Source organism: Hyperolius riggenbachi, chromosome 4 (genome assembly GCF_040937935.1).
Source record: "Hyperolius riggenbachi isolate aHypRig1 chromosome 4, aHypRig1.pri, whole genome shotgun sequence".
Taxonomy (NCBI): Eukaryota; Metazoa; Chordata; class Amphibia; order Anura; family Hyperoliidae; genus Hyperolius; species Hyperolius riggenbachi.
The window spans coordinates 25,074,195-25,098,042 of NC_090649.1; the positions used below are offsets into that span (position 1 = coordinate 25,074,195).

General features: G+C 47.0%; 37 non-coding genes across 37 annotated transcripts; all 37 read left to right on the forward strand.

The window, feature by feature from the left end:
* Window positions 1-91: 91 nt before the first annotated feature.
* Window positions 92-164, forward strand: TRNAA-AGC (transfer RNA alanine (anticodon AGC)). Its single transcript has one exon. It is a non-coding gene; the product is annotated as a tRNA-Ala (tRNA).
* Window positions 165-270: 106 nt separating this feature from the next.
* On the forward strand, window positions 271-369 carry TRNAY-GUA (transfer RNA tyrosine (anticodon GUA)). Its single transcript has 2 exons — window positions 271-307; window positions 334-369. It is a non-coding gene; the product is annotated as a tRNA-Tyr (tRNA).
* A 2,169-nt stretch (window positions 370-2,538) lies between these two features.
* TRNAA-AGC (transfer RNA alanine (anticodon AGC)) lies at window positions 2,539-2,611 on the forward strand. The gene has a single exon. It is a non-coding gene; the product is annotated as a tRNA-Ala (tRNA).
* A 944-nt stretch (window positions 2,612-3,555) lies between these two features.
* Window positions 3,556-3,628, forward strand: TRNAA-AGC (transfer RNA alanine (anticodon AGC)). Its single transcript has one exon. It is a non-coding gene; the product is annotated as a tRNA-Ala (tRNA).
* Window positions 3,629-3,734: 106 nt separating this feature from the next.
* On the forward strand, window positions 3,735-3,833 carry TRNAY-GUA (transfer RNA tyrosine (anticodon GUA)). Its single transcript has 2 exons — window positions 3,735-3,771; window positions 3,798-3,833. It is a non-coding gene; the product is annotated as a tRNA-Tyr (tRNA).
* Window positions 3,834-4,572: 739 nt separating this feature from the next.
* On the forward strand, window positions 4,573-4,645 carry TRNAA-AGC (transfer RNA alanine (anticodon AGC)). Its single transcript has one exon. It is a non-coding gene; the product is annotated as a tRNA-Ala (tRNA).
* Window positions 4,646-4,751: 106 nt separating this feature from the next.
* TRNAY-GUA (transfer RNA tyrosine (anticodon GUA)) lies at window positions 4,752-4,850 on the forward strand. The gene is made up of 2 exons: window positions 4,752-4,788; window positions 4,815-4,850. It is a non-coding gene; the product is annotated as a tRNA-Tyr (tRNA).
* A 739-nt stretch (window positions 4,851-5,589) lies between these two features.
* Window positions 5,590-5,662, forward strand: TRNAA-AGC (transfer RNA alanine (anticodon AGC)). The gene has a single exon. It is a non-coding gene; the product is annotated as a tRNA-Ala (tRNA).
* A 106-nt stretch (window positions 5,663-5,768) lies between these two features.
* Window positions 5,769-5,867, forward strand: TRNAY-GUA (transfer RNA tyrosine (anticodon GUA)). The gene is made up of 2 exons: window positions 5,769-5,805; window positions 5,832-5,867. It is a non-coding gene; the product is annotated as a tRNA-Tyr (tRNA).
* Window positions 5,868-6,606: 739 nt separating this feature from the next.
* TRNAA-AGC (transfer RNA alanine (anticodon AGC)) lies at window positions 6,607-6,679 on the forward strand. The gene has a single exon. It is a non-coding gene; the product is annotated as a tRNA-Ala (tRNA).
* A 106-nt stretch (window positions 6,680-6,785) lies between these two features.
* TRNAY-GUA (transfer RNA tyrosine (anticodon GUA)) lies at window positions 6,786-6,884 on the forward strand. Its single transcript has 2 exons — window positions 6,786-6,822; window positions 6,849-6,884. It is a non-coding gene; the product is annotated as a tRNA-Tyr (tRNA).
* Window positions 6,885-7,623: 739 nt separating this feature from the next.
* On the forward strand, window positions 7,624-7,696 carry TRNAA-AGC (transfer RNA alanine (anticodon AGC)). Its single transcript has one exon. It is a non-coding gene; the product is annotated as a tRNA-Ala (tRNA).
* Window positions 7,697-7,802: 106 nt separating this feature from the next.
* On the forward strand, window positions 7,803-7,901 carry TRNAY-GUA (transfer RNA tyrosine (anticodon GUA)). Its single transcript has 2 exons — window positions 7,803-7,839; window positions 7,866-7,901. It is a non-coding gene; the product is annotated as a tRNA-Tyr (tRNA).
* A 739-nt stretch (window positions 7,902-8,640) lies between these two features.
* TRNAA-AGC (transfer RNA alanine (anticodon AGC)) lies at window positions 8,641-8,713 on the forward strand. Its single transcript has one exon. It is a non-coding gene; the product is annotated as a tRNA-Ala (tRNA).
* Window positions 8,714-8,819: 106 nt separating this feature from the next.
* TRNAY-GUA (transfer RNA tyrosine (anticodon GUA)) lies at window positions 8,820-8,918 on the forward strand. The gene is made up of 2 exons: window positions 8,820-8,856; window positions 8,883-8,918. It is a non-coding gene; the product is annotated as a tRNA-Tyr (tRNA).
* A 739-nt stretch (window positions 8,919-9,657) lies between these two features.
* TRNAA-AGC (transfer RNA alanine (anticodon AGC)) lies at window positions 9,658-9,730 on the forward strand. Its single transcript has one exon. It is a non-coding gene; the product is annotated as a tRNA-Ala (tRNA).
* Window positions 9,731-9,836: 106 nt separating this feature from the next.
* Window positions 9,837-9,935, forward strand: TRNAY-GUA (transfer RNA tyrosine (anticodon GUA)). Its single transcript has 2 exons — window positions 9,837-9,873; window positions 9,900-9,935. It is a non-coding gene; the product is annotated as a tRNA-Tyr (tRNA).
* A 916-nt stretch (window positions 9,936-10,851) lies between these two features.
* TRNAY-GUA (transfer RNA tyrosine (anticodon GUA)) lies at window positions 10,852-10,950 on the forward strand. The gene is made up of 2 exons: window positions 10,852-10,888; window positions 10,915-10,950. It is a non-coding gene; the product is annotated as a tRNA-Tyr (tRNA).
* A 739-nt stretch (window positions 10,951-11,689) lies between these two features.
* Window positions 11,690-11,762, forward strand: TRNAA-AGC (transfer RNA alanine (anticodon AGC)). Its single transcript has one exon. It is a non-coding gene; the product is annotated as a tRNA-Ala (tRNA).
* A 106-nt stretch (window positions 11,763-11,868) lies between these two features.
* On the forward strand, window positions 11,869-11,967 carry TRNAY-GUA (transfer RNA tyrosine (anticodon GUA)). The gene is made up of 2 exons: window positions 11,869-11,905; window positions 11,932-11,967. It is a non-coding gene; the product is annotated as a tRNA-Tyr (tRNA).
* Window positions 11,968-13,723: 1,756 nt separating this feature from the next.
* TRNAA-AGC (transfer RNA alanine (anticodon AGC)) lies at window positions 13,724-13,796 on the forward strand. Its single transcript has one exon. It is a non-coding gene; the product is annotated as a tRNA-Ala (tRNA).
* Window positions 13,797-13,902: 106 nt separating this feature from the next.
* On the forward strand, window positions 13,903-14,001 carry TRNAY-GUA (transfer RNA tyrosine (anticodon GUA)). The gene is made up of 2 exons: window positions 13,903-13,939; window positions 13,966-14,001. It is a non-coding gene; the product is annotated as a tRNA-Tyr (tRNA).
* A 739-nt stretch (window positions 14,002-14,740) lies between these two features.
* TRNAA-AGC (transfer RNA alanine (anticodon AGC)) lies at window positions 14,741-14,813 on the forward strand. The gene has a single exon. It is a non-coding gene; the product is annotated as a tRNA-Ala (tRNA).
* A 106-nt stretch (window positions 14,814-14,919) lies between these two features.
* TRNAY-GUA (transfer RNA tyrosine (anticodon GUA)) lies at window positions 14,920-15,018 on the forward strand. Its single transcript has 2 exons — window positions 14,920-14,956; window positions 14,983-15,018. It is a non-coding gene; the product is annotated as a tRNA-Tyr (tRNA).
* A 918-nt stretch (window positions 15,019-15,936) lies between these two features.
* Window positions 15,937-16,036, forward strand: TRNAY-GUA (transfer RNA tyrosine (anticodon GUA)). The gene is made up of 2 exons: window positions 15,937-15,973; window positions 16,000-16,036. It is a non-coding gene; the product is annotated as a tRNA-Tyr (tRNA).
* A 739-nt stretch (window positions 16,037-16,775) lies between these two features.
* On the forward strand, window positions 16,776-16,848 carry TRNAA-AGC (transfer RNA alanine (anticodon AGC)). The gene has a single exon. It is a non-coding gene; the product is annotated as a tRNA-Ala (tRNA).
* A 1,123-nt stretch (window positions 16,849-17,971) lies between these two features.
* Window positions 17,972-18,071, forward strand: TRNAY-GUA (transfer RNA tyrosine (anticodon GUA)). Its single transcript has 2 exons — window positions 17,972-18,008; window positions 18,035-18,071. It is a non-coding gene; the product is annotated as a tRNA-Tyr (tRNA).
* Window positions 18,072-18,810: 739 nt separating this feature from the next.
* On the forward strand, window positions 18,811-18,883 carry TRNAA-AGC (transfer RNA alanine (anticodon AGC)). The gene has a single exon. It is a non-coding gene; the product is annotated as a tRNA-Ala (tRNA).
* A 106-nt stretch (window positions 18,884-18,989) lies between these two features.
* Window positions 18,990-19,088, forward strand: TRNAY-GUA (transfer RNA tyrosine (anticodon GUA)). The gene is made up of 2 exons: window positions 18,990-19,026; window positions 19,053-19,088. It is a non-coding gene; the product is annotated as a tRNA-Tyr (tRNA).
* Window positions 19,089-19,827: 739 nt separating this feature from the next.
* TRNAA-AGC (transfer RNA alanine (anticodon AGC)) lies at window positions 19,828-19,900 on the forward strand. The gene has a single exon. It is a non-coding gene; the product is annotated as a tRNA-Ala (tRNA).
* A 106-nt stretch (window positions 19,901-20,006) lies between these two features.
* TRNAY-GUA (transfer RNA tyrosine (anticodon GUA)) lies at window positions 20,007-20,105 on the forward strand. The gene is made up of 2 exons: window positions 20,007-20,043; window positions 20,070-20,105. It is a non-coding gene; the product is annotated as a tRNA-Tyr (tRNA).
* Window positions 20,106-20,844: 739 nt separating this feature from the next.
* TRNAA-AGC (transfer RNA alanine (anticodon AGC)) lies at window positions 20,845-20,917 on the forward strand. Its single transcript has one exon. It is a non-coding gene; the product is annotated as a tRNA-Ala (tRNA).
* Window positions 20,918-21,023: 106 nt separating this feature from the next.
* TRNAY-GUA (transfer RNA tyrosine (anticodon GUA)) lies at window positions 21,024-21,122 on the forward strand. The gene is made up of 2 exons: window positions 21,024-21,060; window positions 21,087-21,122. It is a non-coding gene; the product is annotated as a tRNA-Tyr (tRNA).
* Window positions 21,123-21,860: 738 nt separating this feature from the next.
* Window positions 21,861-21,933, forward strand: TRNAA-AGC (transfer RNA alanine (anticodon AGC)). The gene has a single exon. It is a non-coding gene; the product is annotated as a tRNA-Ala (tRNA).
* A 106-nt stretch (window positions 21,934-22,039) lies between these two features.
* On the forward strand, window positions 22,040-22,138 carry TRNAY-GUA (transfer RNA tyrosine (anticodon GUA)). The gene is made up of 2 exons: window positions 22,040-22,076; window positions 22,103-22,138. It is a non-coding gene; the product is annotated as a tRNA-Tyr (tRNA).
* Window positions 22,139-22,876: 738 nt separating this feature from the next.
* Window positions 22,877-22,949, forward strand: TRNAA-AGC (transfer RNA alanine (anticodon AGC)). Its single transcript has one exon. It is a non-coding gene; the product is annotated as a tRNA-Ala (tRNA).
* Window positions 22,950-23,055: 106 nt separating this feature from the next.
* On the forward strand, window positions 23,056-23,154 carry TRNAY-GUA (transfer RNA tyrosine (anticodon GUA)). The gene is made up of 2 exons: window positions 23,056-23,092; window positions 23,119-23,154. It is a non-coding gene; the product is annotated as a tRNA-Tyr (tRNA).
* The last annotated feature ends 694 nt before the right edge of the window (window positions 23,155-23,848 follow it).

The following is a 23,848-nucleotide window of genomic DNA, read 5'->3' on the forward strand; positions in this document are numbered from 1 at the left end:
ATTCCAATGAAACTGTGTGGCGTTCCATCGTTAACTCTGACATCGCAGTTCCGCTCATCCGCCCGCGTCGCTTGCGCAGATGTGTATAGATGGGGGATTAGCTCAAATGGTAGAGCGCTCGCTTAGCATGCGAGAGGTAGCGGGATCGATGCCCGCATCCTCCACACACATGCTTTTCCATCTTGAACCCCAGAGACAAACACTCATTTTCTGCACCTTCCGCTCGCTAGGAATGAGGATCAAAGGCTGGCAAAACCTTAGCTGGGGTATCCTTCGATAGCTCAGCTGGTAGAGCGGAGGACTGTAGATTGACAAAATGTTGAGAAAACTGTAATCCTTAGGTCGCTGGTTCGATTCCGGCTTGAAGGAACTTTTACGTCACGTTGATAACACACCAGCTTTCTTGTTGACCCTTTCCCGTTTGCATCCCATGATACAACAGCGTCTTCCTTACTCCACCGCTTTAGTGGAAAACGGCCCACATCTCTGGCAAACCATTTTTGGGCTTCTACCTGCCAGGGTAATTACCGTATTTTTCGGACTATAAGACGCACCGGACTATAAGACGCACCTAGGTTTAGAGGACAAAAATTAAGGGAAAAAAAATTATATTGAACCTGGTGCATCCATAGTGCCGTTGTGTCTTCTATACCTTCCCTCCCACAATGATTGTTCCTCTTGTGCCTTTCTGATACCTCTTGTGTCTCCCTGTGTCCTCCTTTATTCTCTGTCCTGTGTCCTTTGTCCCCCTGTGTCCTTTGTCCCCCTGTGTGCTCTATGCCCATGTGTCCTGATGTCCTCTTTGCCTCTATGTAGCCCTGTGTCCTCTGTCCCCATGTCTCTTATCCTCCTGTGTCCTCCATACCCGTGTCATCCTGCCTTCCAGTATCCCTGTGTGTTGGAGTGCCTGTCCCCCTGTTCCCTCTGATGTCCGCTGTGCCACCTCCTTAGTCCTCTGCAGTGTTGATACCCCCGCACCCTCAGTCCTCTCCAATGTCGCTGTTCCCCGCCCCTTTAGAGAGTGGCCACCATCCTGTCCCCTCGGCATCCATTACATGCCTGAGATGACGGCTGCAAATGTTTTGTTCAGGCTACGTCCCCTCCGGCGTCCATTAAATATCGGAGGTGAAAGCTGCAAAAGTATTCAGGCTATGTCCCTTCCGGCCATTACATACCGGACATGACCGCTGCGCGGTTACCCAGAAGTGGCTACGGAAGTAGTAGCCTCACAACTTTGAAAAAGATTGGCGAATCAGGAGGAGGGGCGCTGCCCCAGACCGCCAATCACAGCTCTCGCTGCTCTCTCCTCCTTGCCGATAGGAGCCGCGGTCTTTCGGGCGGGACAAGTCTCGGCATTGGGACCAATCACTGCACTCCATGCACGGACAGCAGTGATTGGCCCCAATGCCGAGACTTGTCCCGCCCGAAAGACCGCGGCTCCTATCAGCAAGGAGGAGAGAGCAGGGAGAGCTGTGATTGGCGGTCTGGGGCAGCGCCCCTCCGCCTGATTCGCCGATCTTTTTTAAAGTTGTGAGGCTACTAGTTCCGTAGCCACTTCTGGGTACAGCGGTCATGTCCGGTATGTAATGGCCGGAGGGGACATAGCCTGAAGAATACTTTTGCAGCTTTCACCTCCGATATTTAATGGACGCCGGAGGGGATGTAGCCTGACGAAAACGTTTGCAGCCGTCATCTCAGGCATGTAATGGACGCCGGAGGGGACAGGATGGTGGCCACTCTCTAGAGGGGCGGGGAACAGCGACATTGGAGAGGACTGAGGGTGCGGGGGTATCAACACTGCAGAGGACTAAGGAGGTGGCACAGCAGAACAGGTGGGCCAAAGGACAGGGGACATGGGAAGTAAAAAAAAAGTAGTATTCGGAGTATAAGACGCACCAACTTTTTCACCCCACTTTTGGGGGAGAAAAAGTGCGTCTTATAGTCCGAAAAATACGGTACCTATTACTGTTACCCTGACTCAATTAAAAAAGGGGAGTCGGGCAGCTTGCTAGAAAGAGTTACAGAGTTCAGCTGGGTAGGGTTGAGGATCAAAGGCCAAAAAAGACTCTTGTGGGGTATCCTTTCATAGCTCAGTGGCCATCAAGTTCCCCCTTTTTAGCCTCACTGCACCTCAGTCCAGAGCACAAAAAAAAGCAACAAGGGCAAGAGTGCTTTCTCCCACTTTCCATTCCATCTACTAGGTCATTGGAGAAGAACTAAAGTCAGTAGCGACCCTTATTGGCAGCAGCCCACTACTTTGTTTGAAGACAAAGTGCTTTGTATTTGACTTAATACCTCTAGCGACCCGTTTTGTCTGCTTCCACTTTTGGGAGTCTGATTACTTTTTACCGGTTGTATCACACCTTTTTAAAATTCCTACTTTTTGTTGACCCCTTGCTCAACACTCTGTGAAGACAAAAGAAATGTTGTAAAATACACAGTCCTCCATTCCAATGAAACTGTGTGGCGTTCCATCGTTAACTCTGACATCGCAGTTCCGCTCATCCGCCCGCGTCGCTTGCGCAGATGTGTATAGATGGGGGATTAGCTCAAATGGTAGAGCGCTCGCTTAGCATGCGAGAGGTAGCGGGATCGATGCCCGCATCCTCCACACACATGCTTTTCCATCTTGAACCCCAGAGACAAACACTCATTTTCTGCACCTTCCGCTCGCTAGGAATGAGGATCAAAGGCTGGCAAAACCTTAGCTGGGGTATCCTTCGATAGCTCAGCTGGTAGAGCGGAGGACTGTAGATTGACAAAATGTTGAAAAAACTGTAATCCTTAGGTTGCTGGTTCGATTCCGGCTCAAAGGAACTTTTACGTCACGTTGATAACACACCGTCTTTCTTGTTGACCCTTTCCCGTTTGCATCCCATGATACAACAGCGTCTTCCTTACTCCACCGCTTTAGTGGAAAACGGCCCACATCTCTGGCAAACCATTTTTGGGCTTCTACCTGCCAGGGTAATTACCTATTACTGTTACCCTGACTCAATTAAAAAAGGGGAGTCGGGCAGCTTGCTAGAAAGAGTTACAGAGTTCAGCTGGGTAGGGTTGAGGATCAAAGGCCAAAAAAGACTCTTGTGGGGTATCCTTTCATAGCTCAGTGGCCATCAAGTTCCCCCTTTTTAGCCTCACTGCACCTCAGTCCAGGGCACAAAAAAAAAGCAACAAGGGCAAGAGTGCTATCTCCCACTTTCCATTTCATCTACTAGGGCATTGGAGAAGAAGTAAAGTCAGTAGCGTCCCTTATTGGCAGCAGCCCACTACTTTGTTTGAAGACAAAGTGCTTTGTATTTGACTTAATACCTCTAGCGACCCGTTTTGTCTGCTTCCACTTTTGGGAGTCTGATTACTTTTTACCGGTTGTATCACACCTTTCTAAAATTCCTACTTTTTGTTGACCCCTTGCTCAACACTCTGTGAAGACAAAAGAAATGTTGTAAAATACACAGTCCTCCATTCCAATGAAACTGTGTGGCGTTCCATCGTTAACTCTGACATCGCAGTTCCGCTCATCCGCCCGCGTCTCTTGCGCTGATGTGTATAGATGGGGGATTAGCTCAAATGGTAGAGCGCTCGCTTAGCATGCGAGAGGTAGCGGGATCGATGCCCGCATCCTCCACACACATGCTTTTCCATCTTGAACCCCAGAGACAAACACTCATTTTCTGCACCTTCCGCTCGCTAGGAATGAGGATCAAAGGCTGGCAAAACCTTAGCTGGGGTATCCTTCGATAGCTCAGCTGGTAGAGCGGAGGACTGTAGATTGACAAAATGTTGAGAAAACTGTAATCCTTAGGTCGCTGGTTCGATTCCGGCTCGAAGGAACTTTTACATCACGTTGATAACACACCGTCTTTCTTGTTGACCCTTTCCCGTTTGCATCCCATGATACAACAGCGTCTTCCTTACTCCACCGCTTTAGTGGAAAACGGCCCACATCTCTGGCAAACCATTTTTGGGCTTCTACCTGCCAGGGTAATTACCTATTACTGTTACCCTGACTCAATTAAAAAAGGGGAGTCGGGCAGCTTGCTAGAAAGAGTTACAGAGTTCAGCTGGGTAGGGTTGAGGATCAAAGGCCAAAAAAGACTCTTGTGGGGTATCCTTTCATAGCTCAGTGGCCATCAAGTTCCCCCTTTTTAGCCTCACTGCACCTCAGTCCAGAGCACAAAAAAAAAGCAACCAGGGCAAGAGTGCTTTCTCCCACTTTCCATTCCATCTACTAGGTCATTGGAGAAGAACTAAAGTCAGTAGCGACCCTTATTGGCAGCAGCCCACTACTTTGTTTGAAGACAAAGTGCTTTGTATTTGACTTAATACCTCTAGCGACCCGTTTTGTCTGCTTCCACTTTTGGGAGTCTGATTACTTTTTACCGGTTGTATCACACCTTTCTAAAATTCCTACTTTTTGTTGACCCCTTGCTCAACACTCTGTGAAGACAAAAGAAATGTTGTAAAATACACAGTCCTCCATTCCAATGAAACTGTGTGGCGTTCCATCGTTAACTCTGACATCGCAGTTCCGCTCATCCGCCCGCGTCGCTTGCGCAGATGTGTATAGATGGGGGATTAGCTCAAATGGTAGAGCGCTCGCTTAGCATGCGAGAGGTAGCGGGATCGATGCCCGCATCCTCCACACACATGCTTTTCCATCTTGAACCCCAGAGACAAACACTCATTTTCTGCACCTTCCGCTCGCTAGGAATGAGGATCAAAGGCTGGCAAAACCTTAGCTCGGGTATCCTTCGATAGCTCAGCTGGTAGAGCGGAGGACTGTAGATTGACAAAATGTTGAGAAAACTGTAATCCTTAGGTCGCTGGTTCGATTCCGGCTCGAAGGAACTTTTACGTCACGTTGATAACACACCGTCTTTCTTGTTGACCCTTTCCCGTTTGCATCCCATGATACAACAGCGTCTTCCTTACTCCACCGCTTTAGTGGAAAACGGCCCACATCTCTGGCAAACCATTTTTGGGCTTCTACCTGCCAGGGTAATTACCTATTACTGTTACCCTGACTCAATTAAAAAAGGGGAGTCGGGCAGCTTGCTAGAAAGAGTTACAGAGTTCAGCTGGGTAGGGTTGAGGATCAAAGGCCAAAAAAGACTCTTGTGGGGTATCCTTTCATAGCTCAGTGGCCATCAAGTTCCCCCTTTTTAGCCTCACTGCACCTCAGTCCAGAGCACAAAAAAAAAGCAACAAGGGCAAGAGTGCTATCTCCCACTTTCCATTCCATCTACTAGGTCATTGGAGAAGAACTAAAGTCAGTAGCGACCCTTATTGGCAGCAGCCCACTACTTTGTTTGAAGACAAAGTGCTTTGTATTTGACTTAATACCTCTAGCGACCCGTTTTGTCTGCTTCCACTTTTGGGAGTCTGCTTACTTTTTACCGGTTGTATCACACCTTTCTAAAATTCCTACTTTTTGTTGACCCCTTGCTCAACACTCTGTGAAGACAAAAGAAATGTTGTAAAATACACAGTCCTCCATTCCAATGAAACTGTGTGGCGTTCCATCGTTAACTCTGACATCGCAGTTCCGCTCATCCGCCCGCGTCTCTTGCGCAGATGTGTATAGATGGGGGATTAGCTCAAATGGTAGAGCGCTCGCTTAGCATGCGAGAGGTAGCGGGATCGATGCCCGCATCCTCCACACACATGCTTTTCCATCTTGAACCCCAGAGACAAACACTCATTTTCTGCACCTTCCGCTCGCTAGGAATGAGGATCAAAGGCTGGCAAAACCTTAGCTCGGGTATCCTTCGATAGCTCAGCTGGTAGAGCGGAGGACTGTAGATTGACAAAATGTTGAGAAAACTGTAATCCTTAGGTCGCTGGTTCGATTCCGGCTCGAAGGAACTTTTACGTCACGTTGATAACACACCGTCTTTCTTGTTGACCCTTTCCCGTTTGCATCCCATGATACAACAGCGTCTTCCTTACTCCACCGCTTTAGTGGAAAACGGCCCACATCTCTGGCAAACCATTTTTGGGCTTCTACCTGCCAGGGTAATTACCTATTACTGTTACCCTGACTCAATTAAAAAAGGGGAGTCGGGCAGCTTGCTAGAAAGAGTTACAGAGTTTAGCTGGGTAGGGTTGAGGATCAAAGGCCAAAAAAGACTCTTGTGGGGTATCCTTTCATAGCTCAGTGGCCATCAAGTTCCCCCTTTTTAGCCTCACTGCACCTCAGTCCAGGGCACAAAAAAAAAGCAACAAGGGCAAGAGTGCTATCTCCCACTTTCCATTTCATCTACTAGGGCATTGGAGAAGAACTAAAGTCAGTAGCGTCCCTTATTGGCAGCAGCCCACTACTTTGTTTGAAGACAAAGTGCTTTGTATTTGACTTAATACCTCTAGCGACCCATTTTGTCTGCTTCCACTTTTGGGAGTCTGATTACTTTTTACCGGTTGTATCACACCTTTCTAAAATTCCTACTTTTTGTTGACCCCTTGCTCAACACTCTGTGAAGACAAAAGAAATGTTGTAAAATACACAGTCCTCCATTCCAATGAAACTGTGTGGCGTTCCATCGTTAACTCTGACATCGCAGTTCCGCTCATCCGCCCGCGTCTCTTGCGCTGATGTGTATAGATGGGGGATTAGCTCAAATGGTAGAGCGCTCGCTTAGCATGCGAGAGGTAGCGGGATCGATGCCCGCATCCTCCACACACATGCTTTTCCATCTTGAACCCCAGAGACAAACACTCATTTTCTGCACCTTCCGCTCGCTAGGAATGAGGATCAAAGGCTGGCAAAACCTTAGCTGGGGTATCCTTCGATAGCTCAGCTGGTAGAGCGGAGGACTGTAGATTGACAAAATGTTGAGAAAACTGTAATCCTTAGGTCGCTGGTTCGATTCCGGCTCGAAGGAACTTTTACGTCACGTTGATAACACACCGTCTTTCTTGTTGACCCTTTCCCGTTTGCATCCCATGATACAACAGCGTCTTCCTTACTCCACCGCTTTAGTGGAAAACGGCCCACATCTCTGGCAAACCATTTTTGGGCTTCTACCTGCCAGGGTAATTACCTATTACTGTTACCCTGACTCAATTAAAAAAGGGGAGTCGGGCAGCTTGCTAGAAAGAGTTACAGAGTTCAGCTGGGTAGGGTTGAGGATCAAAGGCCAAAAAAGACTCTTGTGGGGTATCCTTTCATAGCTCAGTGGCCATCAAGTTCCCCCTTTTTAGCCTCACTGCACCTCAGTCCAGAGCACAAAAAAAAAGCAACAAGGGCAAGAGTGCTATCTCCCACTTTCCATTCCATCTACTAGGTCATTGGAGAAGAACTAAAGTCAGTAGCGACCCTTATTGGCAGCAGCCCACTACTTTGTTTGAAGACAAAGTGCTTTGTATTTGACTTAATACCTCTAGCGACCCGTTTTGTCTGCTTCCACTTTTGGGAGTCTGCTTACTTTTTACCGGTTGTATCACACCTTTCTAAAATTCCTACTTTTTGTTGACCCCTTGCTCAACACTCTGTGAAGACAAAAGAAATGTTGTAAAATACACAGTCCTCCATTCCAATGAAACTGTGTGGCGTTCCATCGTTAACTCTGACATCGCAGTTCCGCTCATCCGCCCGCGTCTCTTGCGCAGATGTGTATAGATGGGGGATTAGCTCAAATGGTAGAGCGCTCGCTTAGCATGCGAGAGGTAGCGGGATCGATGCCCGCATCCTCCACACACATGCTTTTCCATCTTGAACCCCAGAGACAAACACTCATTTTCTGCACCTTCCGCTCGCTAGGAATGAGGATCAAAGGCTGGCAAAACCTTAGCTCGGGTATCCTTCGATAGCTCAGCTGGTAGAGCGGAGGACTGTAGATTGACAAAATGTTGAGAAAACTGTAATCCTTAGGTCGCTGGTTCGATTCCGGCTCGAAGGAACTTTTACGTCACGTTGATAACACACCGTCTTTCTTGTTGACCCTTTCCCGTTTGCATCCCATGATACAACAGCGTCTTCCTTACTCCACCGCTTTAGTGGAAAACGGCCCACATCTCTGGCAAACCATTTTTGGGCTTCTACCTGCCAGGGTAATTACCTATTACTGTTACCCTGACTCAATTAAAAAAGGGGAGTCGGGCAGCTTGCTAGAAAGAGTTACAGAGTTTAGCTGGGTAGGGTTGAGGATCAAAGGCCAAAAAAGACTCTTGTGGGGTATCCTTTCATAGCTCAGTGGCCATCAAGTTCCCCCTTTTTAGCCTCACTGCACCTCAGTCCAGGGCACAAAAAAAAAGCAACAAGGGCAAGAGTGCTATCTCCCACTTTCCATTTCATCTACTAGGGCATTGGAGAAGAACTAAAGTCAGTAGCGTCCCTTATTGGCAGCAGCCCACTACTTTGTTTGAAGACAAAGTGCTTTGTATTTGACTTAATACCTCTAGCGACCCATTTTGTCTGCTTCCACTTTTGGGAGTCTGATTACTTTTTACCGGTTGTATCACACCTTTCTAAAATTCCTACTTTTTGTTGACCCCTTGCTCAACACTCTGTGAAGACAAAAGAAATGTTGTAAAATACACAGTCCTCCATTCCAATGAAACTGTGTGGCGTTCCATCGTTAACTCTGACATCGCAGTTCCGCTCATCCGCCCGCGTCTCTTGCGCTGATGTGTATAGATGGGGGATTAGCTCAAATGGTAGAGCGCTCGCTTAGCATGCGAGAGGTAGCGGGATCGATGCCCGCATCCTCCACACACATGCTTTTCCATCTTGAACCCCAGAGACAAACACTCATTTTCTGCACCTTCCGCTCGCTAGGAATGAGGATCAAAGGCTGGCAAAACCTTAGCTGGGGTATCCTTCGATAGCTCAGCTGGTAGAGCGGAGGACTGTAGATTGACAAAATGTTGAGAAAACTGTAATCCTTAGGTCGCTGGTTCGATTCCGGCTCGAAGGAACTTTTACATCACGTTGATAACACACCGTCTTTCTTGTTGACCCTTTCCCGTTTGCATCCCATGATACAACAGCGTCTTCCTTACTCCACCGCTTTAGTGGAAAACGGCCCACATCTCTGGCAAACCATTTTTGGGCTTCTACCTGCCAGGGTAATTACCTATTACTGTTACCCTGACTCAATTAAAAAAGGGGAGTCGGGCAGCTTGCTAGAAAGAGTTACAGAGTTCAGCTGGGTAGGGTTGAGGATCAAAGGCCAAAAAAGACTCTTGTGGGGTATCCTTTCATAGCTCAGTGGCCATCAAGTTCCCCCTTTTTAGCCTCACTGCACCTCAGTCCAGAGCACAAAAAAAAAGCAACCAGGGCAAGAGTGCTTTCTCCCACTTTCCATTCCATCTACTAGGTCATTGGAGAAGAACTAAAGTCAGTAGCGACCCTTATTGGCAGCAGCCCACTACTTTGTTTGAAGACAAAGTGCTTTGTATTTGACTTAATACCTCTAGCGACCCGTTTTGTCTGCTTCCACTTTTGGGAGTCTGATTACTTTTTACCGGTTGTATCACACCTTTCTAAAATTCCTACTTTTTGTTGACCCCTTGCTCAACACTCTGTGAAGACAAAAGAAATGTTGTAAAATACACAGTCCTCCATTCCAATGAAACTGTGTGGCGTTCCATCGTTAACTCTGACATCGCAGTTCCGCTCATCCGCCCGCGTCGCTTGCGCAGATGTGTATAGATGGGGGATTAGCTCAAATGGTAGAGCGCTCGCTTAGCATGCGAGAGGTAGCGGGATCGATGCCCGCATCCTCCACACACATGCTTTTCCATCTTGAACCCCAGAGACAAACACTCATTTTCTGCACCTTCCGCTCGCTAGGAATGAGGATCAAAGGCTGGCAAAACCTTAGCTCGGGTATCCTTCGATAGCTCAGCTGGTAGAGCGGAGGACTGTAGATTGACAAAATGTTGAGAAAACTGTAATCCTTAGGTCGATGGTTCGATTCCGGCTCGAAGGAACTTTTACGTCACGTTGATAACACACCGTCTTTCTTGTTGACCCTTTCCCGTTTGCATCCCATGATACAACAGCGTCTTCCTTACTCCACCGCTTTAGTGGAAAACGGCCCACATCTCTGGCAAACCATTTTTGGGCTTCTACCTGCCAGGGTAATTACCTATTACTGTTACCCTGACTCAATTAAAAAAGGGGAGTCGGGCAGCTTGCTAGAAAGAGTTACAGAGTTCAGCTGGGTAGGGTTGAGGATCAAAGGCCAAAAAAGACTCTTGTGGGGTATCCTTTCATAGCTCAGTGGCCATCAAGTTCCCTGTTTTTAGCCTCACTGCACCTCAGTCCAGAGCACAAAAAAAAAGCAACCAGGGCAAGAGTGCTTTCTCCCACTTTCCATTCCATCTACTAGGTCATTGGAGAAGAACTAAAGTCAGTAGCGACCCTTATTGGCAGCAGCCCACTACTTTGTTTGAAGACAAAGTGCTTTGTATTTGACTTAATACCTCTAGCGACCCGTTTTGTCTGCTTCCACTTTTGGGAGTCTGATTACTTTTTACCGGTTGTATCACACCTTTCTAAAATTCCTACTTTTTGTTGACCCCTTGCTCAACACTCTGTGAAGACAAAAGAAATGTTGTAAAATACACAGTCCTCCATTCCAATGAAACTGTGTGGCGTTCCATCGTTAACTCTGACATCGCAGTTCCGCTCATCCGCCCGCGTCGCTTGCGCAGATGTGTATAGATGGGGGATTAGCTCAAATGGTAGAGCGCTCGCTTAGCATGCGAGAGGTAGGTATCGATGCCCGCATCCTCCACACACATGCTTTTCCATCTTGAACCCCAGAGACAAACACTCATTTTCTGCACCTTCCGCTCGCTAGGAATGAGGATCAAAGGCTGGCAAAACCTTAGCTGGGGTATCCTTCGATAGCTCAGCTGGTAGAGCGGAGGACTGTAGATTGACAAAATGTTGAGAAAACTGTAATCCTTAGGTCGCTGGTTCGATTCCGGCTCGAAGGAACTTTTACGTCACGTTGATAACACACCGTCTTTCTTGTTGACCCTTTCCCGTTTGCATCCCATGATACAACAGCGTCTTCCTTACTCCACCGCTTTAGTGGAAAACGGCCCACATCTCTGGCAAACCATTTTTGGGCTTCTACCTGCCAGGGTAATTACCTATTACTGTTACCCTGACTCAATTAAAAAAGGGGAGTCGGGCAGCTTGCTAGAAAGAGTTACAGAGTTCAGCTGGGTAGGGTTGAGGATCAAAGGCCAAAAAAGACTCTTGTGGGGTATCCTTTCATAGCTCAGTGGTCATCAAGTTCCCCCTTTTTAGCCTCACTGCACCTCAGTCCAGAGCACAAAAAAAAAGCAACAAGGGCAAGAGTGCTATCTCCCACTTTCCATTTCATCTACTAGGGCATTGGAGAAGAACTAAAGTCAGTAGCGACCCTTATTGGCAGCAGCCCACTACTTTGTTTGAAGACAAAGTGCTTTGTATTTGACTTAATACCTCTAGCGACCCGTTTTGTCTGCTTCCACTTTTGGGAGTCTGATTACTTTTTACCGGTTGTATCACACCTTTCTAAAATTCCTACTTTTTGTTGACCCCTTGCTCAACACTCTGTGAAGACAAAAGAAATGTTGTAAAATACACAGTCCTCCATTCCAATGAAACTGTGTGGCGTTCCATCGTTAACTCTGACATCGCAGTTCCGCTCATCCGCCCGCGTCTCTTGCGCAGATGTGTATAGATGGGGGATTAGCTCAAATGGTAGAGCGCTCGCTTAGCATGCGAGAGGTAGCGGGATCGATGCCCGCATCCTCCACACACATGCTTTTCCATCTTGAACCCCAGAGACAAACATTCATTTTCTGCACCTTCCGCTCGCTAGGAATGAGGATTAAAGGCTGGCAAAACCTTAGCTGGGGTATCCTTCGATAGCTCAGCTGGTAGAGCGGAGGACTGTAGATTGACAAAATGTTGAGAAAACTGTAATCCTTAGGTTGCTGGTTCGATTCCGGCTCGAAGGAACTTTTACGTCACGTTGATAACACACCGTCTTTCTTGTTGACCCTTTCCCGTTTGCATCCCATGATACAACAGCGTCTTCCTTACTCCACCGCTTTAGTGGAAAACGGCCCACATCTCTGGCAAACCATTTTTGGGCTTCTACCTGCCAGGGTAATTACCTATTACTGTTACCCTGACTCAATTAAAAAAGGGGAGTCGGGCAGCTTGCTAGAAAGAGTTACAGAGTTCAGCTGGGTAGGGTTGAGGATCAAAGGCCAAAAAAGACTCTTGTGGGGTATCCTTTCATAGCTCAGTGGCCATCAAGTTCCCCCTTTTTAGCCTCACTGCACCTCAGTCCAGAGCACAAAAAAAAAGCAACAAGGGCAAGAGTGCTTTCTCCCACTTTCCATTCCATCTACTAGGTCATTGGAGAAGAACTAAAGTCAGTAGCGACCCTTATTGGCAGCAGCCCACTACTTTGTTTGAAGACAAAGTGCTTTGTATTTGACTTAATACCTCTAGCGACCCGTTTTGTCTGCTTCCACTTTTGGGAGTCTGATTACTTTTTACCGGTTGTATCACACCTTTCTAAAATTCCTACTTTTTGTTGACCCCTTGCTCAACACTCTGTGAAGACAAAAGAAATGTTGTAAAATACACAGTCCTCCATTCCAATGAAACTGTGTGGCGTTCCATCGTTAACTCTGACATCGCAGTTCCGCTCATCCGCCCGCGTCTCTTGCACAGATGTGTATAGATGGGGGATTAGCTCAAATGGTAGAGCGCTCGCTTAGCATGCGTGAGATAGCGGGATCGATGCCCGCATCCTCCACACACATGCTTTTCCATCTTGAACCCCAGAGACAAACACTCATTTTCTGCACCTTCCGCTCGCTAGGAATGAGGATCAAAGGCTGGCAAAACCTTAGCTGGGGTATCCTTCGATAGCTCAGCTGGTAGAGCGGAGGACTGTAGATTGACAAAATGTTGAGAAAACTGTATTCCTTAAGTCGCTGGTTCGATTCCGGCTCGAAGGAACTTTTACGTCACGTTGATAACACACCGTCTTTCTTGTTGACCCTTTCCCGTTTGCATCCCATGATACAACAGCGTCTTCCTTACTCCACCGCTTTAGTGGAAAACGGCCCACATCTCTGGCAAACCATTTTTGGGCTTCTACCTGCCAGGGTAATTACCTATTACTGTTACCCTGACTCAATTAAAAAAGGGGAGTCGGGCAGCTTGCTAGAAAGAGTTACAGAGTTCAGCTGGGTAGGGTTGAGGATCAAAGGCCAAAAAAGACTCTTGTGGGGTATCCTTTCATAGCTCAGTGGCCATCAAGTTCCCCCTTTTTAGCCTCACTGCACCTCAGTCCAGAGCACAAAAAAAAAGCAACAAGGGCAAGAGTGCTATCTCCCACTTTCCATTCCATCTACTAGGTCATTGGAGAAGAACTAAAGTCAGTAGCGACCCTTATTGGCAGCAGCCCACTACTTTGTTTGAAGACAAAGTGCTTTGTATTTGACTTAATACCTCTAGCGACCCGTTTTGTCTGCTTCCACTTTTGGGAGTCTGCTTACTTTTTACCGGTTGTATCACACCTTTCTAAAATTCCTACTTTTTGTTGACCCCTTGCTCAACACTCTGTGAAGACAAAAGAAATGTTGTAAAATACACAGTCCTCCATTCCAATGAAACTGTGTGGCGTTCCATCGTTAACTCTGACATCGCAGTTCCGCTCATCCGCCCGCGTCTCTTGCGCAGATGTGTATAGATGGGGGATTAGCTCAAATGGTAGAGCGCTCGCTTAGCATGCGAGAGGTAGTGGGATCGATGCCCGCATCCTCCACACACATGCTTTTCCATCTTGAACCCCAGAGACAAACACTCATTTTCTGCACCTTCCGCTCGCTAGGAATGAGGATCAAAGGCTGGCAAAACCTTAGCTGGGGTATCCTTCGATAGCTCAGCTGGTAGAGCGGAGGACTGTAGATTGACAAAATGTTGAGAAAACTGTAATCCTTAGGTCGCTGGTTCGATTCCGGCTCGAAGGAACTTTTACGTCACGTTGATAACACACCGTCTTTCTTGCTGACCCTTTCCCGTTTGCATCCCATGATACAACAGCGTCTTCCTTACTCCACCGCTTTAGTGGAAAACGGCCCACATCTCTGGCAAACCATTTTTGGGCTTCTACCTGCCAGGGTAATTACCTATTACTGTTACCCTGACTCAATTAAAAAAGGGGAGTCGGGCAGCTTGCTAGAAAGAGTTACAGAGTTCAGCTGGGTAGGGTTGAGGATCAAAGGCCAAAAAAGACTCTTGTGGGGTATCCTTTCATAGCTCAGTGGCCATCAAGTTCCCCCTTTTTAGCCTCACTGCACCTCAGTCCAGAGCACAAAAAAAAAGCAACAAGGGCAAGAGTGCTTTCTCCCACTTTCCATTCCATCTACTAGGTCATTGGAGAAGAACTAAAGTCAGTAGCGACCCTTATTGGCAGCAGCCCACTACTTTGTTTGAAGACAAAGTGCTTTGTATTTGACTTAATACCTCTAGCGACCCGTTTTGTCTGCTTCCACTTTTGGGAGTCTGATTACTTTTTACCGGTTGTATCACACCTTTCTAAAATTCCTACTTTTTGTTGACCCCTTGCTCAACACTCTGTGAAGACAAAAGAAATGTTGTAAAATACACAGTCCTCCATTCCAATGAAACTGTGTGGCGTTCCATCGTTAACTCTGACATCGCAGTTCCGCTCATCCGCCCGCGTCTCTTGCGCAGATGTGTATAGATGGGGGATTAGCTCAAATGGTAGAGCGCTCGCTTAGCATGCGAGAGGTAGTGGGATCGATGCCCGCATCCTCCACACACATGCTTTTCCATCTTGAACCCCAGAGACAAACACTCATTTTCTGCACCTTCCGCTCGCTAGGAATGAGGATCAAAGGCTGGCAAAACCTTAGCTGGGGTATCCTTCGATAGCTCAGCTGGTAGAGCGGAGGACTGTAGATTGACAAAATGTTGAGAAAACTGTAATCCTTAGGTCGCTGGTTCGATTCCGGCTCGAAGGAACTTTTACGTCACGTTGATAACACACTGTCTTTCTTGTTGACCCTTTCCCGTTTGCATCCCATGATACAACAGCGTCTTCCTTACTCCACCGCTTTAGTGGAAAACGGCCCACATCTCTGGCAAACCATTTTTGGGCTTCTACCTGCCAGGGTAATTACCCATTACTGTTACCCTGACTCAATTAAAAAAGGGGAGTCGGGCAGCTTGCTAGAAAGAGTTACAGAGTTCAGCTGGGTAGGGTTGAGGATCAAAGGCCAAAAAAGACTCTTGTGGGGTATCCTTTCATAGCTCAGTGGCCATCAAGTTCCCCCTTTTTAGCCTCACTGCACCTCAGTCCAGAGCACAAAAAAAAAGCAACAAGGGCAAGAGTGCTATCTCCCACTTTCCATTCCATCTACTAGGTCATTGGAGAAGAACTAAAGTCAGTAGCGACCCTTATTGGCAGCAGCCCACTACTTTGTTTGAAGACAAAGTGCTTTGTATTTGACTTAATACCTCTAGCGACCCGTTTTGTCTGCTTCCACTTTTGGGAGTCTGATTACTTTTTACCGGTTGTATCACACCTTTCTAAAATTCCTACTTTTTGTTGACCCCTTGCTCAACACTCTGTGAAGACAAAAGAAATGTTGTAAAATACACAGTCTTCCATTCCAATGAAACTGTGTGGCGTTCCATCGTTAACTCTGACATCGCAGTTCCGCTCATCCGCCCGCGTCTCTTGCGCAGATGTGTATAGATGGGGGATTAGCTCAAATGGTAGAGCGCTCGCTTAGCATGCGAGAGGTAGCGGGATCGATGCCCTCATCCTCCACACACATGCTTTTCCATCTTGAACCCCAGAGACAAACACTCATTTTCTGCACCTTCCGCTCGCTAGGAATGAGGATCAAAGGCTGGCAAAACCTTAGCTGGGGTATTCTTCGATAGCTCAGCTGGTAGAGCGGAGGACTGTAGATTGACAAAATGTTGAGAAAACTGTAATCCTTAGGTCGCTGGTTCGATTCCGGCTCGAAGGAACTTTTACGTCACGTTGATAACACACCGTCTTTCTTGTTGACCCTTTCCCGTTTGCATCCCATGATACAACAGCGTCTTCCTTACTCCACCGCTTTAGTGGAAAACGGCCCACATCTCTGGCAAACCATTTTTGGGCTTCTACCTGCCAGGGTAATTACCTATTACTGTTACCCTGACTCAATTAAAAAAGGGGAGTCGGGCAGCTTGCTAGAAAGAGTTACAGAGTTCAGCTGGGTAGGGTTGAGGATCAAAGGCCAAAAAAGACTCTTGTGGGGTATCCTTTCATAGCTCAGTGGCCATCAAGTTCCCCCTTTTTAGCCTCACTGCACCTCAGTCCAGAGCACAAAAAAAAAAGCAACAAGGGCAAGAGTGCTTTCTCCCACTTTCCATTCCATCTACTAGGTCATTGGAGAAGAACTAAAGTCAGTAGCGACCCTTATTGGCAGCAGCCCACTACTTTGTTTGAAGACAAAGTGCTTTGTATTTGACTTAATACCTCTAGCGACCCGTTTTGTCTGCTTCCACTTTTGGGAGTCTGCTTACTTTTTACCGGTTGTATCACACCTTTCTAAAATTCCTACTTTTTGTTGACCCCTTGCTCAACACTCTGTGAAGACAAAAGAAATGTTGTAAAATACACAGTCCTCCATTCCAATGAAACTGTGTGGCGTTCCATCGTTAACTCTGACATCGCAGTTCCGCTCATCCGCCCACGTCTCTTGCGCAGATGTGTATAGATGGGGGATTAGCTCAAATGGTAGAGCGCTCGCTTAGCATGCGAGAGGTAGCGGGATCGATGCCCGCATCCTCCACACACATGCTTTTCCATCTTGAACCCCAGAGACAAACACTCATTTTCTGCACCTTCCGCTCGCTAGGAATGAGGATCAAAGGCTGGCAAAACCTTAGCTGGGGTATCCTTCGATAGCTCAGCTGGTAGAGCGGAGGACTGTAGATTGACAAAATGTTGAGAAAACTGTAATCCTTAGGTCGCTGGTTCGATTCTGGCTCGAAGGAACTTTTACGTCACGTTGATAACACACCGTCTTTCTTGTTGACCCTTTCCCGTTTGCATCCCATGATACAACAGCGTCTTCCTTACTCCACCGCTTTAGTGGAAAACGGCCCACATCTCTGGCAAACCATTTTTGGGCTTCTACCTGCCAGGGTAATTACCTATTACTGTTACCCTGACTCAATTAAAAAAGGGGAGTCGGGCAGCTTGCTAGAAAGAGTTACAGAGTTCAGCTGGGTAGGGTTGAGGATCAAAGGCCAAAAAAGACTCTTGTGGGGTATCCTTTCATAGCTCAGTGGCCATCAAGTTCCCCCTTTTTAGCCTCACTGCACCTCAGTCCAGAGCACAAAAAAAAAGCAACAAGGGCAAGAGTGCTTTCTCCCACTTTCCATTCCATCTACTAGGTCATTGGAGAAGAACTAAAGTCAGTAGCGACCCTTATTGGCAGCAGCCCACTACTTTGTTTGAAGACAAAGTGCTTTGTATTTGACTTAATACCTCTAGCGACCCGTTTTGTCTGCTTCCACTTTTGGGAGTCTGATTACTTTTTACCGGTTGTATCACACCTTTCTAAAATTCCTACTTTTTGTTGACCCCTTGCTCAACACTCTGTGAAGACAAAAGAAATGTTGTAAAATACACAGTCTTCCATTCCAATGAAACTGTGTGGCGTTCCATCGTTAACTCTGACATCGCAGTTCCGCTCATCCGCCCGCGTCTCTTGCGCAGATGTGTATAGATGGGGGATTAGCTCAAATGGTAGAGCGCTCGCTTAGCATGCGAGAGGTAGCGGGATCGATGCCCTCATCCTCCACACACATGCTTTTCCATCTTGAACCCCAGAGACAAACACTCATTTTCTGCACCTTCCGCTCGCTAGGAATGAGGATCAAAGGCTGGCAAAACCTTAGCTGGGGTATTCTTCGATAGCTCAGCTGGTAGAGCGGAGGACTGTAGATTGACAAAATGTTGAGAAAACTGTAATCCTTAGGTCGCTGGTTCGATTCCGGCTCGAAGGAACTTTTACGTCACGTTGATAACACACCGTCTTTCTTGTTGACCCTTTCCCGTTTGCATCCCATGATACAACAGCGTCTTCCTTACTCCACCGCTTTAGTGGAAAACGGCCCACATCTCTGGCAAACCATTTTTGGGCTTCTACCTGCCAGGGTAATTACCTATTACTGTTACCCTGACTCAATTAAAAAAGGGGAGTCGGGCAGCTTGCTAGAAAGAGTTACAGAGTTCAGCTGGGTAGGGTTGAGGATCAAAGGCCAAAAAAGACTCTTGTGGGGTATCCTTTCATAGCTCAGTGGCCATCAAGTTCCCCCTTTTTAGCCTCACTGCACCTCAGTCCAGAGCACAAAAAAAAAAGCAACAAGGGCAAGAGTGCTTTCTCCCACTTTCCATTCCATCTACTAGGTCATTGGAGAAGAACTAAAGTCAGTAGCGACCCTTATTGGCAGCAGCCCACTACTTTGTTTGAAGACAAAGTGCTTTGTATTTGACTTAATACCTCTAGCGACCCGTTTTGTCTGCTTCCACTTTTGGGAGTCTGCTTACTTTTTACCGGTTGTATCACACCTTTCTAAAATTCCTACTTTTTGTTGACCCCTTGCTCAACACTCTGTGAAGACAAAAGAAATGTTGTAAAATACACAGTCCTCCATTCCAATGAAACTGTGTGGCGTTCCATCGTTAACTCTGACATCGCAGTTCCGCTCATCCGCCCACGTCTCTTGCGCAGATGTGTATAGATGGGGGATTAGCTCAAATGGTAGAGCGCTCGCTTAGCATGCGAGAGGTAGCGGGATCGATGCCCGCATCCTCCACACACATGCTTTTCCATCTTGAACCCCAGAGACAAACACTCATTTTCTGCACCTTCCGCTCGCTAGGAATGAGGATCAAAGGCTGGCAAAACCTTAGCTGGGGTATCCTTCGATAGCTCAGCTGGTAGAGCGGAGGACTGTAGATTGACAAAATGTTGAGAAAACTGTAATCCTTAGGTCGCTGGTTCGATTCCGGCTCGAAGGAACTTTTACGTCACGTTGATAACACACCGTCTTTCTTGTTGACCCTTTCCCGTTTGCATCCCATGATACAACAGCGTCTTCCTTACTCCACCGCTTTAGTGGAAAACGGCCCACATCTCTGGCAAACCATTTTTGGGCTTCTACCTGCCAGGGTAATTACCTATTACTGTTACCCTGACTCAATTAAAAAAGGGGAGTCGGGCAGCTTGCTAGAAAGAGTTACAGAGTTCAGCTGGGTAGGGTTGAGGATCAAAGGCCAAAAAAGACTCTTGTGGGGTATCCTTTCATAGCTCAGTGGCCATCAAGTTCCCCCTTTTTAGCCTCACTGCACCTCAGTCCAGAGCACAAAAAAAAAGCAACAAGGGCAAGAGTGCTTTCTCCCACTTTCCATTCCATCTACTAGGTCATTGGAGAAGAACTAAAGTCAGTAGCGACCCTTATTGGCAGCAGCCCACTACTTTGTTTGAAGACAAAGTGCTTTGTATTTGACTTAATACCTCTAGCGACCCGTTTTGTCTGCTTCCACTTTTGGGAGTCTGATTACTTTTTACCGGTTGTATCACACCTTTCTAAAATTCCTACTTTTTGTTGACCCCTTGCTCAACACTCTGTGAAGACAAAAGAAATGTTGTAAAATACACAGTCCTCCATTCCAATGAAACTGTGTGGCGTTCCATCGTTAACTCTGACATCGCAGTTCCGCTCATCCGCCCGCGTCTCTTGCGCAGATGTGTATAGATGGGGGATTAGCTCAAATGGTAGAGCGCTCGCTTAGCATGCGAGAGGTAGTGGGATCGATGCCCGCATCCTCCACACACATGCTTTTCCATCTTGAACCCCAGAGACAAACACTCATTTTCTGCACCTTCCGCTCGCTAGGAATGAGGATCGAAGGCTGGCAAAACCTTAGCTGGGGTATCCTTCGATAGCTCAGCTGGTAGAGCGGAGGACTGTAGATTGACAAAATGTTGAGAAAACTGTAATCCTTAGGTCGCTGGTTCGATTCCGGCTCGAAGGAACTTTTACGTCACGTTGATAACACACCGTCTTTCTTGTTGACCCTTTCCCGTTTGCATCCCATGATACAACAGCGTCTTCCTTACTCCACCGCTTTAGTGGAAAACGGCCCACATCTCTGGCAAACCATTTTTGGGCTTCTACCTGCCAGGGTAATTACCCATTACTGTTACCCTGACTCAATTAAAAAAGGGGAGTCGGGCAGCTTGCTAGAAAGAGTTACAGAGTTCAGCTGGGTAGGGTTGAGGATCAAAGACCAAAAAAGACTCTTGTGGGGTATCCTTTCATAGCTCAGTGGCCATCAAGTTCCCCCTTTTTAGCCTCACTGCACCTCAGTCCAGAGCACAAAAAAAAAGCAACAAGGGCAAGAGTGCTATCTCCCACTTTCCATTCCATCTACTAGGTCATTGGAGAAGAACTAAAGTCAGTAGCGACCCTTATTGGCAGCAGCCCACTACTTTGTTTGAAGACAAAGTGCTTTGTATTTGACTTAATACCTCTAGCGACCCGTTTTGTCTGCTTCCACTTTTGGGAGTCTGCTTACTTTTTACCGGTTGTATCACACCTTTCTAAAATTCCTACTTTTTGTTGACCCCTTGCTCAACACTCTGTGAAGACAAAAGAAATGTTGTAAAATACACAGTCCTCCATTCCAATGAAACTGTGTGGCGTTCCATCGTTAACTCTGACATCGCAGTTCCGCTCATCTGCCCGCGTCTCTTGCGCAGATGTGTATAGATGGGGGATTAGCTCAAATGGTAGAGCGCTCGCTTAGCATGCGAGAGGTAGCGGGATCGATGCCCGCATCCTCCACACACATGCTTTTCCATCTTGAACCCCAGAGACAAACACTCATTTTCTGCACCTTCCGCTCGCTAGGAATGAGGATCAAAGGCTGGCAAAACCTTAGCTGGGGTATCCTTCGATAGCTCAGCTGGTAGAGCGGAGGACTGTAGATTGACAAAATGTTGAGAAAACTGTAATCCTTAGGTCGCTGGTTCGATTCCGGCTCGAAGGAACTTTTACGTCACGTTGATAACACACCGTCTTTCTTGTTGACCCTTTCCCGTTTGCATCCCATGATACAACAGCGTCTTCCTTACTCCACCGCTTTAGTGGAAAACGGCCCACATCTCTGGCAAACCATTTTTGGGCTTCTACCTGCCAGGGTAATTACCTATTACTGTTACCCTGACTCAATTAAAAAAGGGGAGTCGGGCAGCTTGCTAGAAAGAGTTACAGAGTTCAGCTGGGTAGGGTTGAGGATCAAAGGCCAAAAAAGACTCTTGTGGGGTATCCTTTCATAGCTCAGTGGCCATCAAGTTCCCCCTTTTTAGCCTCACTGCACCTCAGTCCAGAGCACAAAAAAAAGCAACAAGGGCAAGAGTGCTTTCTCCCACTTTCCATTCCATCTACTAGGTCATTGGAGAAGAACTAAAGTCAGTAGCGACCCTTATTGGCAGCAGCCCACTACTTTGTTTGAAGACAAAGTGCTTTGTATTTGACTTAATACCTCTAGCGACCCGTTTTGTCTGCTTCCACTTTTGGGAGTCTGATTACTTTTTACCGGTTGTATCACACCTTTCTAAAATTCCTACTTTTTGTTGACCCCTTGCTCAACACTCTGTGAAGACAAAAGAAATGTTGTAAAATACACAGTCCTCCATTCCAATGAAACTGTGTGGCGTTCCATCGTTAACTCTGACATCGCAGTTCCGCTCATCCGCCCGCGTCTCTTGCGCAGATGTGTATAGATGGGGGATTAGCTCAAATGGTAGAGCGCTCGCTTAGCATGCGAGAGGTAGTGGGATCGATGCCCGCATCCTCCACACACATGCTTTTCCATCTTGAACCCCAGAGACAAACACTCATTTTCTGCACCTTCCGCTCGCTAGGAATGAGGATCAAAGGCTGGCAAAACCTTAGCTGGGGTATCCTTCGATAGCTCAGCTGGTAGAGCGGAGGACTGTAGATTGACAAAATGTTGAGAAAACTGTAATCCTTAGGTCGCTGGTTAGATTCCGGCTCGAAGGAACTTTTACGTCACGTTGATAACACACCGTCTTTCTTGTTGACCCTTTCCCGTTTGCATCCCATGATACAACAGCGTCTTCCTTACTCCACCGCTTTAGTGGAAAACGGCCCACATCTCTGGCAAACCATTTTTGGGCTTCTACCTGCCAGGGTAATTACCTATTACTGTTACCCTGACTCAATTAAAAAAGGGGAGTCGGGCAGCTTGCTAGAAAGAGTTACAGAGTTCAGCTGGGTAGGGTTGAGGATCAAAGGCCAAAAAAGACTCTTGTGGGGTATCCTTTCATAGCTCAGTGGCCATCAAGTTCCCCCTTTTTAGCCTCACTGCACCTCAGTCCAGAGCACAAAAAAAAGCAACAAGGGCAAGAGTGCTTTCTCCCACTTTCCATTCCATCTACTAGGTCATTGGAGAAGAACTAAAGTCAGTAGCGACCCTTATTGGCAGCAGCCCACTACTTTGTTTGAAGACAAAGTGCTTTGTATTTGACTTAATACCTCTAGCGACCCGTTTTGTCTGCTTCCACTTTTGGGAGTCTGATTACTTTTTACCGGTTGTATCACACCTTTCTAAAATTCCTACTTTTTGTTGACCCCTTGCTCAACACTCTGTGAAGACAAAAGAAATGTTGTAAAATACACAGTCCTCCATTCCAATGAAACTGTGTGGCGTTCCATCGTTAACTCTGACATCGCAGTTCCGCTCATCCGCCCGCGTCTCTTGCGCAGATGTGTATAGATGGGGGATTAGCTCAAATGGTAGAGCGCTCGCTTAGCATGCGAGAGGTAGTGGGATCGATGCCCGCATCCTCCACACACATGCTTTTCCATCTTGAACCCCAGAGACAAACACTCATTTTCTGCACCTTCCGCTCGCTAGGAATGAGGATCAAAGGCTGGCAAAACCTTAGCTGGGGTATCCTTCGATAGCTCAGCTGGTAGAGCGGAGGACTGTAGATTGACAAAATGTTGAGAAAACTGTAATCCTTAGGTCGCTGGTTCGATTCCGGCTCGAAGGAACTTTTACGTCACGTTGATAACACACCGTCTTTCTTGTTGACCCTTTCCCGTTTGCATCCCATGATACAACAGCGTCTTCCTTACTCCACCGCTTTAGTGGAAAACGGCCCACATCTCTGGCAAACCATTTTTGGGCTTCTACCTGCCAGGGTAATTACCCATTACTGTTACCCTGACTCAATTAAAAAAGGGGAGTCGGGCAGCTTGCTAGAAAGAGTTACAGAGTTCAGCTGGGTAGGGTTGAGGATCAAAGGCCAAAAAAGACTCTTGTGGGGTATCCTTTCATAGCTCAGTGGCCATCAAGTTCCCCCTTTTTAGCCTCACTGCACCTCAGTCCAGAGCACAAAAAAAAAGCAACAAGGGCAAGAGTGCTATCTCCCACTTTCCATTCCATCTACTAGGTCATTGGAGAAGAACTAAAGTCAGTAGCGACCCTTATTGGCAGCAGCCCACTACTTTGTTTGAAGACAAAGTGCTTTGTATTTGACTTAATACCTCTAGCGACCCGTTTTGTCTGCTTCCACTTTTGGGAGTCTGATTACTTTTTACCGGTTGTATCACACCTTTCTAAAATTCCTACTTTTTGTTGACCCCTTGCTCAACACTCTGTGAAGACAAAAGAAATGTTGTAAAATACACAGTCCTCCATTCCAATGAAACTGTGTGGCGTTCCATCGTTAACTCTGACATCGC